The sequence below is a fragment of the Cyanistes caeruleus genome, chromosome 27 (assembly GCF_971803275.1).
Source record: "Cyanistes caeruleus chromosome 27, bCyaCae1.hap1.1, whole genome shotgun sequence".
In the NCBI taxonomy this organism is placed as follows: Eukaryota; Metazoa; Chordata; class Aves; order Passeriformes; family Paridae; genus Cyanistes; species Cyanistes caeruleus.
Window position 1 is genome coordinate 3,950,027 of NC_141727.1, and position 8,146 is coordinate 3,958,172.

Sequence of the window (8,146 nt, forward strand, 5' to 3'; positions counted from 1 at the left end):
ATCCCGGGGAATGACCCTGGGAATGATCCTGGGAATGATCCCAGGAATGATCCCGGGAATGATCTGGGGAATGATCCCAGGAATGATCCCGGGAATGATCCCAGGAATGATCCCAGGAACGATCCCGGGAATGATCCCAGGAACGATCCCGGGAATGATCCCAGGAATGATCCAGGGAATGATCCCGGGAATGATCCCAGGAACGATCCCAGGAACGATCCCAGGAATGATCCCGGGAATGATCCCAGGAATGATCTGGGGAATGATCCCCAGGAATGATCCTGGGAATGATCCCGGGAATGATCCCGGGAATAATCCCAGGAATGATCCCGGGAATGATCCCCAGGAATGATCCCAGGAACGATCCCGGGAATGATCCCCAGGAATGATCCCAGGGAATGATCCCGGGAATGATCCCAGGAATGATCCCAGGAATGATCCTGGGGAATGATCCCAGGAATGATCCCAGGGAATGATCCCAGGGAATGATCCCAGGGAATGATCCTGGGGAATGATCCCAGGAATGATCCTGGGGAATGATCCCGGGGAATGATCCCAGGAATGATCCCAGGAACGATCCCAGGAATGATCCCAGGAACGATCCCGGCGGGTGGGAGCAGGGAGGGAGCAGAGCCCGGCCCTTTGTGTGTCCCTGTCCCGCCGTGTCCCGGCTCATTCCAGGCGGGCACAAGCGGGGCCTTTGTGAGCTGAGCCCCGGGAAAAGGGAGCTCTTTGATTCCCCGCAGCAGCAGCCGGGGCCGGGCTGTCAGCACGGCGGCTCCCGCTCAATTAACCATGCCTTTATTAATTGCCATGAACTGCTCCGCCACTCCCGGCGGCTCCGGGCGCGCTCGGCTCGGGCTGGAGGGGACATCAAACCCACCCAGTGCCACCCCCTGCCACCTCCCCCTGCTCCGAGCTGGCCTCGGACACTCCAGGGATTGATTCCCGGTGGGATTTTTGCCCCTTTTCCATCAACCGGCCCTTCCCAAAGCAGTGAACCCCAACCCTGCCCCAGTTTGGGGTGAAATGTCACCAGTCCTGCTCCCCCCTTTCCATTTCCCCTTGGATCAGAGCCCGGGAAGCTCCAGGTGTGGATGAGCCGGGATGGGGGCACTGAGCAAAGCGAGATTTTCCTTTTGCTGCCGAATTTGAACCGCAGCACTGGAGAGCGGGCAAAGGCCGGGGCCAGGAGCCAACCTGGGGCTGGATCCCGGCTGCCTCCCGAGGTGTGCAGGGATCCTGTCCCTGTCCTCTCCTCCTTTCCCAGCTCTCCTCACCTTCCAGAGGCAGGAATCGCTCCTCGGAGCTGCTCAGGACTGGGGCAGGGCAAAGGATCGCTCCTGCCCAGCTCAGTTTCCATTCCCCGCACTCCTCCTCCCCTCCCGCCTGCGGATGTCGGAGGTTATGGACAGAGCGACTTTGTGCCTGCAGAAATTCCCTCGGGAATATTCCAGCCTCCCGATTCCCGGCTGTATTTAGTGCTGGAGCGAGGGAGCAGCGTCTCCTCTCAGCCCCGGGCGGCTCCAGGATCGCGCTCGGGGTGAAATCCCCAGCTCGGAGCTTCTCCCAGGAGTTTTACCCACAGGAAATTGCAGTGTCGAGCGTTCAGCTGGCAGCACCCACCGCATCCAGCATTCCCAGGCTCTGAAATCTGTTTTTTTTTTTGTTTTCCCCCTGTGAACACCCTCTCCTGAAATTCCCATTCCAGCATTTCCTGACCCCCTGCTCTCTCACGCGATTTTCTGCTGCTTCCACGGATAACTGAAGGGGCACAAAGTTTTTCCCATTATGGATATTTCAGGTGTTTATTGCTTAAGAAAATAGAAAACCCTGGGAGACACCAGGAATGGGAAAAAATTTTAACTTTTAAGAGGGTGAAACTTTCAGTCATTGCCTGTGAGAGGCGGTGGGAGGGCAGGGATTGATTCAGGCCTTCAAAAAAGGAGATGAAAAATCCTCCTGCTGCCCCAAACATCTCCAGGGAGGGGAAAATGAAGCTCTGAAATGTTCTTCCCATCCCACAGGAATCTCCATCCCGGGAAATGGAAATTCTTTCCCTACCCAAAGCGTCCTGGAGCTTCCCCAAACACCCGAGAGGGGCTGGAGTGAGGGGTGGGGATCCCTCCCCAGGGTGGGGACCCCTCCCCAGGCACCTCCGGGGGACACAGGGATGGATTTCCCATCTCTCAGCATTCCCTGGATGCTGCTGCCCTGGCGGGGTTTGTCCCTGGAGTTTGTCCCCCGCGTGTCCCCGCAGTGACACCAGGAGCCACCGTCCCTCTCCTTCCTCTTTATTCCTCCGTTCCCCGAGCGCCGCTCAGCAAAAACAGAAACTTCCCCAAATTAAACCCGCAGGAGCGGCCTCGGACGCGACACAAGGCGGGGGACAGGACCCAGCACCCCCCGGGGACCCCGCGGGGACATCCCAGGTCCTGGCAGGGGGAAGGACACGGGTCCTGGCAGGGGGATTAACCAGGTCCTGGCAGGGGGAAAGGACACGGGTCCTGGCAGGGGGAAACGACACGGGTCCTGGCAGGGGGAAAAGACACGGGTCCTGGCAGGGGGATTAACCAGGTCCTGGCAGGGGGAAAGGACACGGGTCCTGGCAGGGGGATTAGCCAGGTCCTGGCAGCGGGATTAGCCGGGTCCTGGCAGGGGGAAAAGACACGGGTCCTGGCAGGGGGATTAACCAGGTCCTGGCAGGGGGAAGGACACGGGTCCTGGCAGAGGGAAGGACACAGGTCCTGGCAGGGGGAAAGGACACAGGTCCTGGCAGGGGGAAAGGACACAGGTCCTGGCAGGGGGATTAGCCGGGTCCTGGCAGCAGGAAGGACGCAGGTCCTGGCGAGGAGAAGGGCACAGGTCCTGGCAGGGGGAAGGACACAGGTCCTGGCAGGGGGAAGGACACGGGTCCTGGCAGCGGGATTAGCCGGGTCCTGGCAGCAGGAAGAGTACAGGTCCTGGCAGGGGGAAGGACACAGGTCCTGGCAGGGGGAAGGACACAGGTCCTGGCAGGGGGAAGGACACGGGTCCTGGCAGGGGGAAGGACACAGGTCCTGGCAGGGGGAAGGACACGGGTCCTGGCAGCGGGATTAGCCGGGTCCCAGCCGCGGGACAGCCCCCTGCAGCCCCCTCGCGTGTCTCCCCATCCCCGGCTCGGCGCTGGGCTCGCAGGGGTTAACGCTGTTCCAGAAGGCTCCGAGGGACGCGCACCGGGCGGAGGCTGCGGGAGAGAAGGAGAAAGGAGAGGCCGCTGTGAGCCGGGCCCGGAGCTTCGGGACCCGCGGGGACGGAGCAGCTCCGTGCGGGGATGGAACAGATCCGTGCAGGGATGGAGCAGCTCCGTGCAGGGATGGAGCAGCTCCGTGCGGGGATGGAGCAGCTCCGTGCAGGATCCGCAGGGATGGAGCAGCTCCGTGCGGGGATGGAGCAGCTCCGTGCGGGGATGGAGCAGCTCCGTGCAGGGATGGAGCAGCTCCGTGCGGGGATGGAGCAGCTCCGTGCAGGATCCGCAGGGATGGAGCAGCTCCGTGCGGGGATGGAGCAGCTCCGTGCAGGGATGGAGCAGCTCCGTGCAGGATCCGCAGGGATGGAGCAGCTCCGTGCGGGGATGGAGCAGCTCCGTGCAGGGATGGAGCAGCTCCGTGCAGGATCCGCAGGGATGGAGCAGCTCCGTGCGGGGATGGAGCAGCTCCGTGCAGGGATGGAGCAGCTCCGTGCAGGATCCGCAGGGATGGAGCAGCTCCGTGCGGGGATGGAGCAGCTCCGTGCGGGGATGGAGCAGCTCCGTGCGGGGATGGAGCAGCTCCGTGCGGGGATGGAGCAGCTCCGTGCAGGATCCGCAGGGATGGAGCAGCTCCGTGCGGGGATGGAGCAGCTCCGTGCGGGACCCGCGGGGACGGAGCTCTTCCATTTCTCGCCCTCTCCGGAACAAAAGCCGCCGGCCCGAGCCGCAGAGAGCGGCTTTTCCAAGCGGGCTGGTAAATCCGGCAGGGAGAGCCCGGCCTGGTTTGTAAAATCCCCCCCAGTGCCCCCATTCCAGCCCAGGCGGCCAAACCCACCAGCCCCGAGCCCAAAAGTGCCCCCTGCCCCCATTCCTCCCCCCAAAGCCTCACCTGGGGCCGGGAGCTCACCTGGCCCGGCTGCTGCCGAGCCGAGCCTGCCGCGGGTCCTCTCTAGAGCACGTAGATGATGTAGGACAGGATCACCAGGCCGATGATGGCGAAGAACATCAGGATGAAAATGTCCAGCATGGCGAGGGAGGGAGGGGGCGGCGGGGCTGGGGCTCAGGAGCTCCGGGAAGAGCTCCGGGAAAAGCTCAAGAGCTCCGGGAAAAGCTCAAGAGCTCCGGGAAGGTCTCAGAAGCTCCGGGCAGGTCTCAGAAGCTCCGGGCAGGGCTCAGAAGCTCCGGGAAGGGCTCAGAAGCTCCGGGAAGGGCTCAGAAGCTACGGGAAGGACTCAGAAGCTCCGGGAAGGGCTCAGAAGCTCCGGGAAGGGCTCAGAAGCTCCGGGAAGGGCTCAGAAGCTCCGGGCAGGGCTCAGGAGCTCCGGGCAGGCTCCGGGCAGGCTCCGGGAAGGGCTCAGAAGCTCCGGGAAGGGCTCAGAAGCTCCGGGCAGGGCTCAGAAGCTCCGGGCAGGGCTCAGGAGCTCCGGGCAGGCTCCGGGCAGGGCTCAGGAGCTCCGGGCAGGGCTCAGGAGCTCCGGGCAGGCTCCGGGCAGGGCTCAGGGCTGCTGGGCAGAGCCGCCGCTGCCTCCTCCCCTCCCCGGCCGATCGCGGATCCGCTCAGGATGCAGAGCCGATGCCGGAGCTGATGGAGCCGCTTTCCAGCGGCAGATCATGGAATAAACAGCGGCGGGAGCCCGGCTCGGCCCAGCCCCGGCTCCCGGGCTCTCCCCTCGGGGGGGTTTTCTGCCCCTTCTCCTTCCTCCCCCCAGGGTTTGTGCCCCCCGGAGGAACCGGCCCATCCCTTGCTTTGTTTTCCTCGCTGTTGATGAACAACATCCTTCCCTTAACACCCTCCGGGGGTTGTTAAAAACACCCTGAAAATCCCCCCCCGCCGCGGGTGAAATCCCAGGGATCCACAGAAACCCAAAACGCTTCCCAAAAAAAAAACCGCGGAGCTGCATCCCAGCTGGATTCCCAGGGATGCCGGCGTGTCCCGGCCCCAGGGGAGGTGAAAACCCCCAGGAGCCTCCCCTTGTCCCCAAAACCAACAGCAAAAAGCAGCCGGAAAAATCAAAGCTAGCACAATCAGCAGGTAAAAATTAAACTTTTATTTTCAATCCGAGTTAAACCGGGAAGAAAATCGCTCGGGTCGTTCCATTCCGTGGGTTTTGGGGGTTTTTTAAATTAAAAAAAAGGCCAAATAACTATTTATTTTTTTGTTTGTTTGTTTTAGTGGTGGGTACTCAACCCAGGAAGGACACAAGGACAAAACCCCCCCAATCAAGCGACAGATCCCGAGGAAAACACGTTCTAAGCTCAGCACTGAGACGCAACCGGGGGAAGCTGGGATGGACGAGGTTTATTTTACACGTGATCAGAAGCAATTATTCGGTTTTTTTCTTTTTTTTTTTGTTTTTTTAATCGTTCTTCTTCCTTTTTTTTTTTTTTTAAACTCTTTTATTTATTTCTTTATTTTAAATACAGGTTTTTCAGGTGCTTTTTTTCAGCTATGAAAAAAAAAACAAAACCAAAACAAAAAAAAAAGGCAAAAAAGTGCATAAAGTTGAGAGAAAAGGCAGAAATCAAGCAGTTAAGAGGTTTGTTTCCCACGGCAGGGGGGTGAGAGGGGCACGGGAAGGGAGAATTTAGGGACTGGAATGGTTTTGAAGGAGGATTAAAAAAAGGTCGGTATCCCAAAAAAGGGAATTTCCTGTGTTATTTGGTCCATTAAAAAAGGGTTTATTCACATTGATGCTCCCCCCCCACCCCCAATTCCCAGACAAGAATTAAGAATGATTAAGAAGATTCAGCAGGGGGGGGAGGCTCCCCCTGCCCTTGTGCTCCCTGTTTTAGCACCAGCCGGGATTCCCAGCCCATCCTGGCTGCTCCCGTCCCTGAATCCCTGAATCCCTGTCCCCAGTTCCCTTTTCCTGATCCCGCTGTCCCCAATCCCAGCCCCCAGAGCAAGGGACGTGTCCCCAGCAGGACGTGGAATGTTCCTTATTCCCGTTTTTCCAGTGGGAACGCATCCCGGGACCCCGCAGGGATTCCCGCTCCTCCCTCCCTGCTCAATTCCAGTTTTTCCCGAGCCTGACCCGCCCCGGCCCCTCCGGAGCCCGGAGGAGAAGGGCCAGGGACGTGCTTTGGTGTTTTGGTCCATGAGGCCATCCCAAATTGGTCCCAAAAAGCCGCAGCCGGCGCTGGGAATGAGGCTGGGGATGGCTCGGGGTGTCACATCCCGCAGGGGACAATCAGCGCTCAGCGGGAGAAAACCAGGAAAATCCTGGGGGGGAGGAAAATGCTCCCCCAGGGGACCCCCAGAGCCCGGCCCAGAGCAAGCTGGAGGGGGCTCATCCAGTCTGGAGGGGTTTGATCCCAGTCTGGGGGGGTTTGATCCCAGTCCGGGGGGGTTTGATCCCAGTCTGGAGGGGTTTGATCCCAGTCTGGGGGGGTTTGATCCCAGTCCGGGGGGGTTTGATCCCAGTCTGGGGGGGTTTGATCCCAGTCTGGAGGGGTTTGATCCCAGTCTGGGGGGGTTTGATCCCAGTCCGGGGGGGTTTGATCCCAGTCTGGGGGGGGTTGATCCCAGTCCGGGGGGTTTGATCCCAGTCTGGGGGGGGTTGATCCCAGTCTGGGGGGGTTTGATCCCAGTCCGGGGGGGTTTGATCCCAGTCTGGGGGGGGTTGATCCCAGTCCGGGGGGTTTGATCCCAGTCTGGGGGGGGTTGATCCCAGTCCGGGGGGTTTGATCCCAGTCTGGGGGGCTTTGATCCCAGTCTGGAGGGGCTCATCCTGATCTGGGGGGGGCTCATCCCAGCCTGGGGGGCTCATCCAGTCCGGGGGGGTTTGATCCCAGTCCGGGGGGCTCATCCCGATCTGGGGGGCTCATCCTGGTCTGGGAGGGTTTGATCCCAGTCTGGAGGAGCTCATCCCAGTCCTGGGGGGCTCATCCTGGTCGAGGGGGTTTGATCCAAGTCCAGGGGGCTCATCCTGGTCTGGGGGGCTCATCCCAGTCTGGGGGGCTGCTCCAGAGGGGCTCATCCCTGCACCAGGGGGTTCATTCCAGTCTGGGGGGCTCGTCCCAGTCCGGAGGGGCTCGTCCCAGTCCAGGGGGGTTCGTTCCAATCTGGAGGGGTTCATCCCAGTCCAGGGGGCTCATCCCGGTCTGGGGGGGCTCATCCCTGCACCAGTGGGGGTTCATTCCAGTCTGGGGGGTTCATTCCAGTCCGGGGGGTTCATTCCAGTCTGGGGGCTCATCCCAGCTCCAGGGGCTCATCCCAGCCCTCCAGGGATGAGCCCCTTTTCCCCCAGGAAAAGCCCCACGGCTGCTCCTTCTCCGGAGGGACCGGGACGAGCGGAGCCCGAGGCGGGAGCGGCCAGAGGCTCCTCCAGGGCTGCCCAGAGCTCGGAACGCCGACAGCTTTCCCGGGGGACTTGAACCAAACGCTTTCCTGCTCTGAGGGCAAAGGGAGCAAAGATGGAACGGAAACTGCGCAGGGGAGCCGGGAGCGGGATGAGCCGGGAACGGGAGCGGGATGAGCCGGGAACGGGAGCGGGATGAGCCAGGAACGGGAACGGGATGAGCCAGGAACGGGAGCGGGATGAGCCGGGAACGGGAGCGGGATGAGCCGGGAACGGGAGCGGGATGAGCCGGGAACGGGAGCCGGGAACGGGAACGGGAGCGGGATGAGCCGGGAACGGGAGCCGGGAACGGGAACGGGATGAGCCTAGAACAGGAACAGGAGCGGGATGAGCCGAGAACAGGAGCCGGGAACAGGAGCGGGATGAGCCAGGAACGGGAGCGGGATGAGCCAGGAACGGGAGCGGGATGAGCCGGGAACGGGAGCGGGATGAGCCAGGAACGGGAGCGGGATGAGCCGGGAACGGGAGCCGGGAACGGGAACGGGAGCGGGATGAGCCGGGAACAGGAGCCGGGAACGGGATGAGCCGAGAACAGGAACAGGAGCGGGATGAGCTG

At 61.4% G+C, this 8,146-nt stretch overlaps 1 long non-coding RNA gene across 1 annotated transcript; it reads right to left on the minus strand.

Annotated features, from left to right (window-relative positions):
- Positions 1–2,278: 2,278 nt before the first annotated feature.
- Positions 2,279–4,400, minus strand: LOC147649200 (uncharacterized). Its single transcript, XR_015279583.1, has 3 exons — positions 4,119–4,400; positions 2,959–3,226; positions 2,279–2,892 (listed from the first exon to the last, which is right to left on the minus strand). It is a non-coding gene; the product is annotated as an uncharacterized LOC147649200 (long non-coding RNA).
- Positions 4,401–8,146: the final 3,746 nt, after the last annotated feature.